The following is a 9001-nucleotide window of genomic DNA, read 5'->3' as shown; positions in this document are numbered from 1 at the left end:
AGTTCACCTCATTCACTATATTAATTCTCTTGGCTTCCCATTTATACTGAGCTTCTCTTTTAATCAATACTTAAACCAAAGGCTTGATCTAAAGCCAGCAGGGACCAATGAAAAGTTTCTTCAACTTCAGTAAAGCACAAGAACCTGAATTACATTAAGCAACTAGTTTTCCCTGCAGACTGACTATATGCAAAACAAAGCATAAAATACTTGAAATTACAGCTTTTTAATAATGCTTCAATACCACTTTAATCATGTAGACATGCACTCTCCAGCTTCATATACTAAAATTCAAACAGAAGTTATCATTTTTGTCTTATTTATCCAATAGTGTAAACAGAGAAACATACATTATAGCAGCTATATTAAAACAATTCAAAGGCACTTCAAAAGACAGGTCTCAATTTAAACTTCCATTTCTTATAGTCTAGATTTCAACCGGGATACCTGGGGCTAATAATTAAACTCCACAGAAATTACAGAAAGGAAACACTGAAAAAAAAGTCAATAAAGAAACCTTTTAGAGGAATATATCTCTAGGACAAATGGTTGCAGTGTTCATTCTATTAAACTGAATCTGAAGAAGAGGAGACCTTAAACTAGTCCTTTACATAAATGCTGCAGGTGTTACAGAACTGCTTGCTATCCCTTGGTAGATGCAATTTTATTGTAGGGTTGTTTTTTTCCCCTTTTAATTCACACACACACACACACACACACAAAGAGCAAAGGTAAAGCTCAAGTTTACTGAAAATTATGGCTTTTAACTTTCTTCCACAGCCCTTCACCACAGTAACCACCAGTGGTAAATGCTAAAGGTGAAACACCAAGACTTTCCTCCCGTGTGGCTAGGAAAGTCCTGTTGTGTTCTCATTCAGGGGATCTAACACACAGTACCTCACTTTGTTCTTTTTTTTAGTCTAAAAATAATTCTTCAAATGATTATCTCAGGGTGGTACCTCAAACTTGCATTAAGCCTCATGGAACTAGGATAAGTATTCACCCCATTCATCATTCCTTTGTTTCTTGCTTGACAGGGATGATAGCCTAATTTTTCCTCTGCATTAATAGAACATTCACGTCACATCAAATCCTGAAGTCATTAGTTAGTATATTCACCAGATCTACGTTAATAAAGCAATAACTTGATCACTGGCTTTTAAAGTGCCAATTCAAAATAGAAAAACAGGTGCTATTTAAACAGCGTAATCATCATTCTAATTGATACCTTATAGTTAACATTACAGAAGAGGGAGTAACTATGAGCACAGAACTCCCACATACATTTTCGTTCAAGCAAGTGTCTCTCAGCAGTGAAGGCATGAGGGTTATGGGCATGGGAACAAGAACTGCTCCTGCTAAAGCCTGCAGAGCTGTATCCTCTTCAATGCACGCTATATGCTATTGAGCTTACAAACACTACGCTATCAGACATCCCTGCTTTGGGAAAGTTGTAGAGGAACAGAACTCTAGCCAGAGATGGGATCATCAAATGGACCACCTCTGAACAGATCTGTTGCTGAAAATAAAAGTATCTACTACGATTCTGTACTTGGTAAGTCTAAAACTGCTCCATGAGATTCAAAAGCCCTTGATGTTGGGAGATACGTCAATCTAAATCCCAAAGCCTGTGAAGCAGAGAGATAGAGAGAACTGGGGTTAAGAAGAGGCTCCACTGCGTGCCCTGGGAGCTGAAAGACTGCAGAAAGTGTCCAGAGTTTGAGAAGAGCTTAAATCAATGTTTGAGTCATCTCTCATGGAGCCTGCTGATTAGGCCTACAGTCCATAACAGGCTCCAGACTTGAAGTAAACATTTCACCCAGCGATATCAGAGACCGTATTGAGTGCAGACCAGAAAAATGAAGACTAAAGGTTTTCTCCTGCAGTTCTGATACATCTGTCTCAGGGTATCATTAGCACATTTTAAATAGGTGTAACTCTTCCAGAAAATGCAGAGTAGATGAATCTCAAAATTGAATTTTTTGAATACTTTCTTCTATCATTATAAAAAACAACACAGGAGAATAGCTCCAAATTAATTGCAAAAAGCTTTTGAAAGATTGGAATTTATGTCCCAAGGAAATAACTGAACAAAAGAAAAAGCAAATCTTATGGGCTTGTTATTTTAAAAATCTATTAAGTAAAACAAATGTTCGAGTAACAAGAACAATAGTCCTCAAATTACAAGCATATTAATTTTCACACACTTATTTGTTCATTTGGTTTTTCCATAATCCCTGTGACAGACAAACATGAAGAACCATAAAATATGTATGCGCCGATGATACAGCTGCACAAACAGGCACGCTTTGAAGTAGTTCAGGTAGACGGGCATCTCTGCTCTACATTTAAACTTGGAGGTTTCTCTTCATTTAAGAATACAGGCATATCTGTGAGAAGGTAATTACTACTGAACACTGCTACTTCAGAACTGAGAATGCAGTACAATTTTCCAGCGATGCTTCTTACGCCAAAATAAAAAGGGAAAGAAGAAAGCACAGGCAGAATATACGAGATAGCAGCATGTATTTATATGAACATAGCTGAAAACAACGGCGGGGGCACTAACAAAGCCAAAGCGTGTTACAGAGCTGCAATTCTGTAAAGCTTGGGCAAAATCCACCTAAAAATGCAGCAAAACACTCCAGAAGACTTCCAAGGGGAGAGCTTTGGGATGGCACACACACCAAAAGATCACAAGCCAGAGAGCACTACCCTCCACAATAAGAAAACAACTCAGATATAAAATGGGCAGCAGCAAATAACCAAGGAGAGAAGAAAAAAGGGGGAAAAAAAGAGAGAGAGAGAGGAAAAAAAAGGGGGGGGAGAACAAAGAGATGCTAAAGACAAAGTTCAGTATGGGAGGGAATAAAGATAAAAGATGCACAGCTAGCCAGAGTAATAGTGGAGAAGCTCTGAAACACTTTAACTTTACAGTACCTCAGAGTTAAGTAAATATTACCTCTTTTAGTTTCATAATTGAGGCAATAAGGGTAAATGATTTATCAAGATCACACGGGAAGTCTGAACCAGTGCCAGGAGCCCAGATTTATTGCCTAACCCCTGCACCACACTGCCTCCCAGAACTGATGCAGACAAACTGCAGGCAGTTCAAAAAGGACTGAGGCTCTGGGCTGACTAAAATACAAAATGAGATTGGAAAAAAAAAGAAAAATAACAATAGGGTTGGCCCAATTTTTCAGTCATACAGCAAACAAACTCATAACTGCACACCAAATATGGCATTTAATTCTCTAGACAGCTGCTCACACGTGCTTAGGAAAAGAAGCAAAATACAAGCAGAAGCAAAGCCCTGTCCTGCATGTGTTTCTCCCACCCATGACACAGCAAGGGACCAAATAGGAGTGACAGGAACTAGTCGCATTGCACTGAACATCATTCAGTGCTTTATGAAGTGCTGGGTGTTTCTGACATACTTCAGTGCAGCACAAGACCTGTCTCAAGTAGTGCAGCCAACAGCTCTTGAAGAAGTTCGGCACATTCTTGGGCTGATGGAATGAAGAAGTCGTCATGGGGCCTAACAGTGCTCATAGCTGTATGCGCCGCCAATGCAAAGTACAAAGGAAGCTATCTGGGTTACTCTGAAGGTATGTATTATTGGATATAAATGGGCTGAATGGAGAAACATAAAATGTAGGCTTAACAAGAAGTAACAACTCATCTAAGGATAGAACCACTCCGCATAGAACTGCTGAGGCGAAAAAAGAAACATACCATACAGATAACCTGTTTTGATAAATAAGCTAAAGCCTATTCCAGTTTTAAAGTGCATGTTTGCTGGGAAACAGATCACTGGACTGATAGGGAGACCTAGTTTTCCTTATTTGGATGCTAAAAGCCAGCAGCCCCCTGATATCCCCTTTTGTCTGTATGATTTTTATGAGGCACACAAACATTACGCAGAAGTGAGGAACTTCTTATGCTGAAGCAGTGACCTTCCCTTGAGAGGATCTATCAGCAGATGGAAGATTTGAACATCAAACAGGTTTAAGGTCAAGTTTAGCTGTAACCTTTTAACTATACCTTTTGCTTTAACATACATAACTAAGATCACAGAAGGGACATCTATCCTCCATGTCCTTCAGGAAAATGGATGAAAACAAGCTTAACTCTAGCAAAATGCCCCCAGAGAGTTCTGTTCCTGAGATACCATTTCTAAGGAGTTGTTTTACCTATTTATTTTTAATTTAAAAAATAATAATAATACAAAGCTGAAATGAGAAAGTATAATCAGTGCAGCCTCAAAGACAGGGCAGCACTACTTGGTCAAGCAGGATGAAAGAGGTCGTACACCTTTTCCAGTTTATGGTTCCCAGCCCTATTTAAGTTGGTTGGGTTTGAAAGGGTTCTGAGTAGAGCATCATCTGTACAAGACGGCAAGGTATTTGGTTCACATATGTATTTTTTCAAGTGCAACCAACCTCCAAGGCCACGGGCTCACAATAAGATACAGTTTCATGGGGTTTGATGGGCTTGCCAGAATAGAGAATGATTTTCTCTCACATATTTAAATTACTTTCCCTACCATCACCACCACCACTTTCAGTATCTATACACACGGATCAGGATGTAGCTGCTTGAACTAAACCAATTAGCATGTGGCAGACAGCCAGGGCGACCATCTCTTCCATGGAAGTCTGGTTCCTTGAAATCAGTTGAAAGGTGATGACAACGAAAGTGAAAGACTCTGGCTGAGTTCTAATGCCTCTCATGGGGTCAAGACTGGCCACAGACAAAAATCAGATCAGGAAGGGAGAGTAGCTCATGGCAGCCCTACTAAAATTGACGAATACGAATTAGAACCTGCAGTGCACTACACAACTTTTTGCCAGATACATCTGTAAATAAATTAGTTTAGCTGACATCTAATTAAATCTACTCCTCAGTGTGTGTCATTCTTCTTGCAAGTCCAGGCATACAAGATTATAGGAAACTTTTGGAGACATTAAACATTAATTGCTAGCTGTATCCTTATACCCTCATTCCAACCTACCAGTTCCTAAATCAAAATACATGCTATGAACAAGAAACTACTACACAGCACACATCAGGATCTTGTGCTGTAGAGGGAAATTTACTAAGATCTAGCATGTATTGGGAAGATAATATATTTAAAATAAAGGGGGAGAGGGGATGAAGTCTCGTCCTTTTATCAAGTCGTGTCTGGGTACTGAAGCATTTGAAACCACTCTGTGTTTGCTCCATACACACTGCTGACAGCCAAAACTAATAGGAAAACCTACCCTAGTGCTATTTGATGACTGACAATCTCCATGCTGCAATATTTTCATTGGCAGAAAAGGAACATAACAAGGACAGAAAAGACAACTTTGAATTTCCACTGGAGTGTCAGACTAAGTTAGAATCCCTGTATTATCAAGTAGATTTTTTCAAAAGCTAAGCATGAAGTAAAAATGAGACTTTAGACTTCACAGGACCTAAATCCATTCACAGTTAGAAAAAATTAACAAATGGTTCTTGACATCATACAATGAAGTCTTCATATAGAGGAAAATTGTCGCCTTGAACTGTCATTATGCATCTCTGTGCATCTAATTTTATCTTTTAATCTGTAAGCTTTGACAAAATTCTTAAAACATGCATTTTAAAGGGAACTGGAAATACCAGGATATGAACACTCAGCTAGAATTTCTTCAGATCAGCAGAGGAGTAAAGGACTCATTTTTGCAGCGGTTTATTTTGACAGTGTGTGACTGCTCGTCCTTGAAAATCAAGTCCACAGAAAGGCAGCAAAAGGATAGACGGATCAGAGCAAATGAGTATTCATAATTGCAAAAGTGCCTGCATGTCACACACACTTCAGGTAGCTGGAGAACTGAGTGGCTGCCACTTACTTGATTGAGTTTCTAACACGTGTGTCCCTGTTGCTGCTGTGTCTTCCATTTACAAACAGAGAGCTCTATGAACACCCTTCTTAATTGCATCGTGATTAACTTCTCAGTAGGCTGTCAATATCATTTTGTATTGAGATAGCTTTATACTTTGCTATATTTATGGTTTTCAGATGCTACTAAAAGGAAAACTATGAAATCATTTGTCATTACATAGATAAGCGCAAAGGGACTGCCATGTTTGTGCCACTGACTCTAAACAGCGTACACGTTTATGGAACCACAGGTAATGGAGCAACTGAATATTCAAACACAGGAAAATACTTAAGTACTGGATGACAAAAGACAATTCGTTTAGAAATGCCTTTCAAGACACCTCAAAATCCCAACAGGATCACACATGTGCAGTTCATAAATAGTGATTTCCCTGACTTTGAACAAGTCTTCAAAGATCTACTTCAGTATTGCTAACGGCACAATTTGGATTTCAGCTGTTTTCCAAAAATCCAAAGAAGGATGAAAAGATGAAAATATCTCCTTACATGTTTCATGATAGAGCATCATTTTCCAGCAAACAGAATCCCAAGACTTGGGCAGCTCTTCAGGTGAAGGCTGAGGAGCCCATGAGGAGCTATGGGTAATAGACAGAAATTTGCACCTGATACACAAACTGAGAATCTCTTTCCCCACCTTGCTGCTTCCACATAATATCAAGAAAATGAACCTGTCTTCTTACCGTGCTGCATTTCTCTGGGGTTGTTGTTTTTTTTTTTCCATAAGAACAGTACGATTCTTAGTCCCTTCAGCATTATATAGGGGCTGCTGGGAGCTCCAGGTTCCTAACATCTCTTTGACAGCCTTTGAAATCCTACAGGCCATACAATATATGATGCAGAAACTCAGGCTGCCCCTCTCATAGCCAAGCGTAACTCCTGTGCCCTGAAGTATCAGTGGGATCTGCTCAGCTCATGTATAAGCAGCGGTGTTTAATAAGGTGTGGCAGCAGAAATCCAGTTATATTGCTGTTTTCTAGGCGGTTAGCGTAAGTGAAATTGAACGAAGCTAGCAAGGCCAGCTTCACAGGACTGTAAATGTATTCTGCTATTTCTCCTCTCCACGGATTGACATGGGAGTTTCTGATTCCTTCAGCAAGTTAGTTTCCACTTTAACAAAAGCATACTGCAGAAAACAGAAGTGAATCCTACCCCAAGTTGGCTCTCCTTTCTTAAGATTAAACCACTTTTTCTCTTTTCCCATTTCATTTTCCTGACAATTATCTGCTCACTTTTATTACTCCATTTATTTTCTTCCCCTCATCAACGTCCCCAGTAGACACGTGAAAATGCTAGTGTCGCTTGTAAAAATGGCTTCAGATGAAATAAAGGGAAGGATTCCTCTGACTCATGAGTTTGGCTGTAGCTGTAAAGAAGTAACGGGGTCCCAGCTGAATGTCACAAGATACAAAGCCAGTACATCTCCAACAAGGTAAATTCAGACAAGAAATCTAAGTCAGCATGTCAAAAGTTCACTCTTCACTCTGCAAAAAGAAAGGACCGTAACTTTTCTTGGCTGCTTCCTACTTGTTATATAACCTCCAATTTAAAATACTCTGTAATTTGGGAAAAATCCCCTTTTTTCATATTTCCTACTTATTTCCTTAGTAAACAAGTCACACTGTATAAACTGATGCTGTTGATGGAAATAATCACAACTCCAGATGACACACTTTTTTGCTACTCCACTCTGATTGTGAAATTGATTAATGAGTCTGAATTTAGAAGCATCTATACTAAGAATCTGGGTTTTTAAATAGTCTCACCTTCCCCAACTAAGAATATGTTGTTACTTCCCGATGGGGAAATATGTACTTAAAAGGTTTTAGTAGAAAGCAATTTTATGTCTACAAGCACATTGTGTTTACTAAGAGCAGCGTAACCTTCTGTCACAATATTAAGGTGAAGATGTTCGTCCACAGACGCTGTCTAATATCCAACACATCTAGAAAAAAATAATGCAATGCTTAAGCCCAAGGTCAAAAGTAAGTGTTTCATGTTCAGAACTTGAAAAGCAGAACTAATTTAAATTCTTACTCAGGAAGCATCAGTCTTGTTCATATAAGAGCACTTATGCCAGCTCTGGTTGCTAGCACAATGAATTGTTTACTACTAAAAACAGGTCTCTTTTTTAGATTATCCCAAAAGCCACACCAACAGGTACCAGAACACTTGACTGCATGACAAATCTTTGATGAAATAACAGCAGCAAAAATATGACAAAACTGTAAATGTCAGGGAAGAGCAGAAATACATTTATCAAAATACTCTAGATTTCTTCTGCAGATTGACTCCTTCACAGCTGAAAATCAAATAATGACTTCATTTGCATACTATGTAATGGTCTGTATAGGCAAAGGAAACACATTAGTTTTAAAACCATTCTTTGAGAAGTCAAACCAGAATATAGTAGCTTTCCTACAGCATCTATTTAGGCAGAACTTTGTCACTAGGGAACACAATTGCAGGAAGCTGTGTCCTTTCATTTATTTGACTGCTCAGCCATGAGCTCTGGCACCTCTCAGCATTAATAAGGAAACAACAATCATGTCCATCACGGAGACATGGGTGTCTTGTTATAAAGCTGTCATCAGAAACTGATCACAACAAATAAAAATAATTACCGAGAAACAACGCGAGGAGAGAAACATTTCCTTTCAGAGGAGCAAGAGTCACAAAGTCATGTTCAACAAAGAAAGAGTGTTTCTGACTGAACAAATGTATTGACACCTCAGGTCCGCAAGATCATATACCGCAATGCAGTATTTTCAGGAGGAAAAAAAAAAAAACAAGAAACCACCAAAGCAGCTTTGGAAGTCACTCATGAGGCAGCACAGAAGAAACTCGAAATTCAATATCTTGTTTTGCCCCGAAGTGGGGGCTGAGCAACGAAGGATTTCTTCCTTTTTTGAGAGGCCAGCACTTGCGAGGAGGGCTGACCTTTCACCCCTGCTGAAGTCTGTGGGAACAGGAATCTTTGAGACTGGACATGATTTATTAAAAGGGCAGGGTCAATTAAAAACTCATATTTCTGGCCGAGCATATTATTGCCAGTAAGGCTTAAGACATGACATT

The 9001-nt window shown here is 39.1% G+C and overlaps 1 protein-coding gene across 9 annotated transcripts in view; it reads right to left on the bottom strand.

Moving 5' to 3' along the window:
- Window positions 1-9001, bottom strand: part of MACROD2 (MACRO domain containing 2) — an 838556-nt gene that overhangs the window by 503698 nt on the left and 325857 nt on the right. The gene's annotated exons all lie outside the window — the stretch shown is intronic.

The sequence above is a fragment of the Gallus gallus genome, chromosome 3 (genome assembly GCF_016699485.2).
Source record: "Gallus gallus isolate bGalGal1 chromosome 3, bGalGal1.mat.broiler.GRCg7b, whole genome shotgun sequence".
Classification (NCBI taxonomy): Eukaryota; Metazoa; Chordata; class Aves; order Galliformes; family Phasianidae; genus Gallus; species Gallus gallus.
The sequence above is the reverse complement of the archived record's forward strand: the minus strand, read 5'-3'. Positions and strand labels throughout refer to the sequence as shown.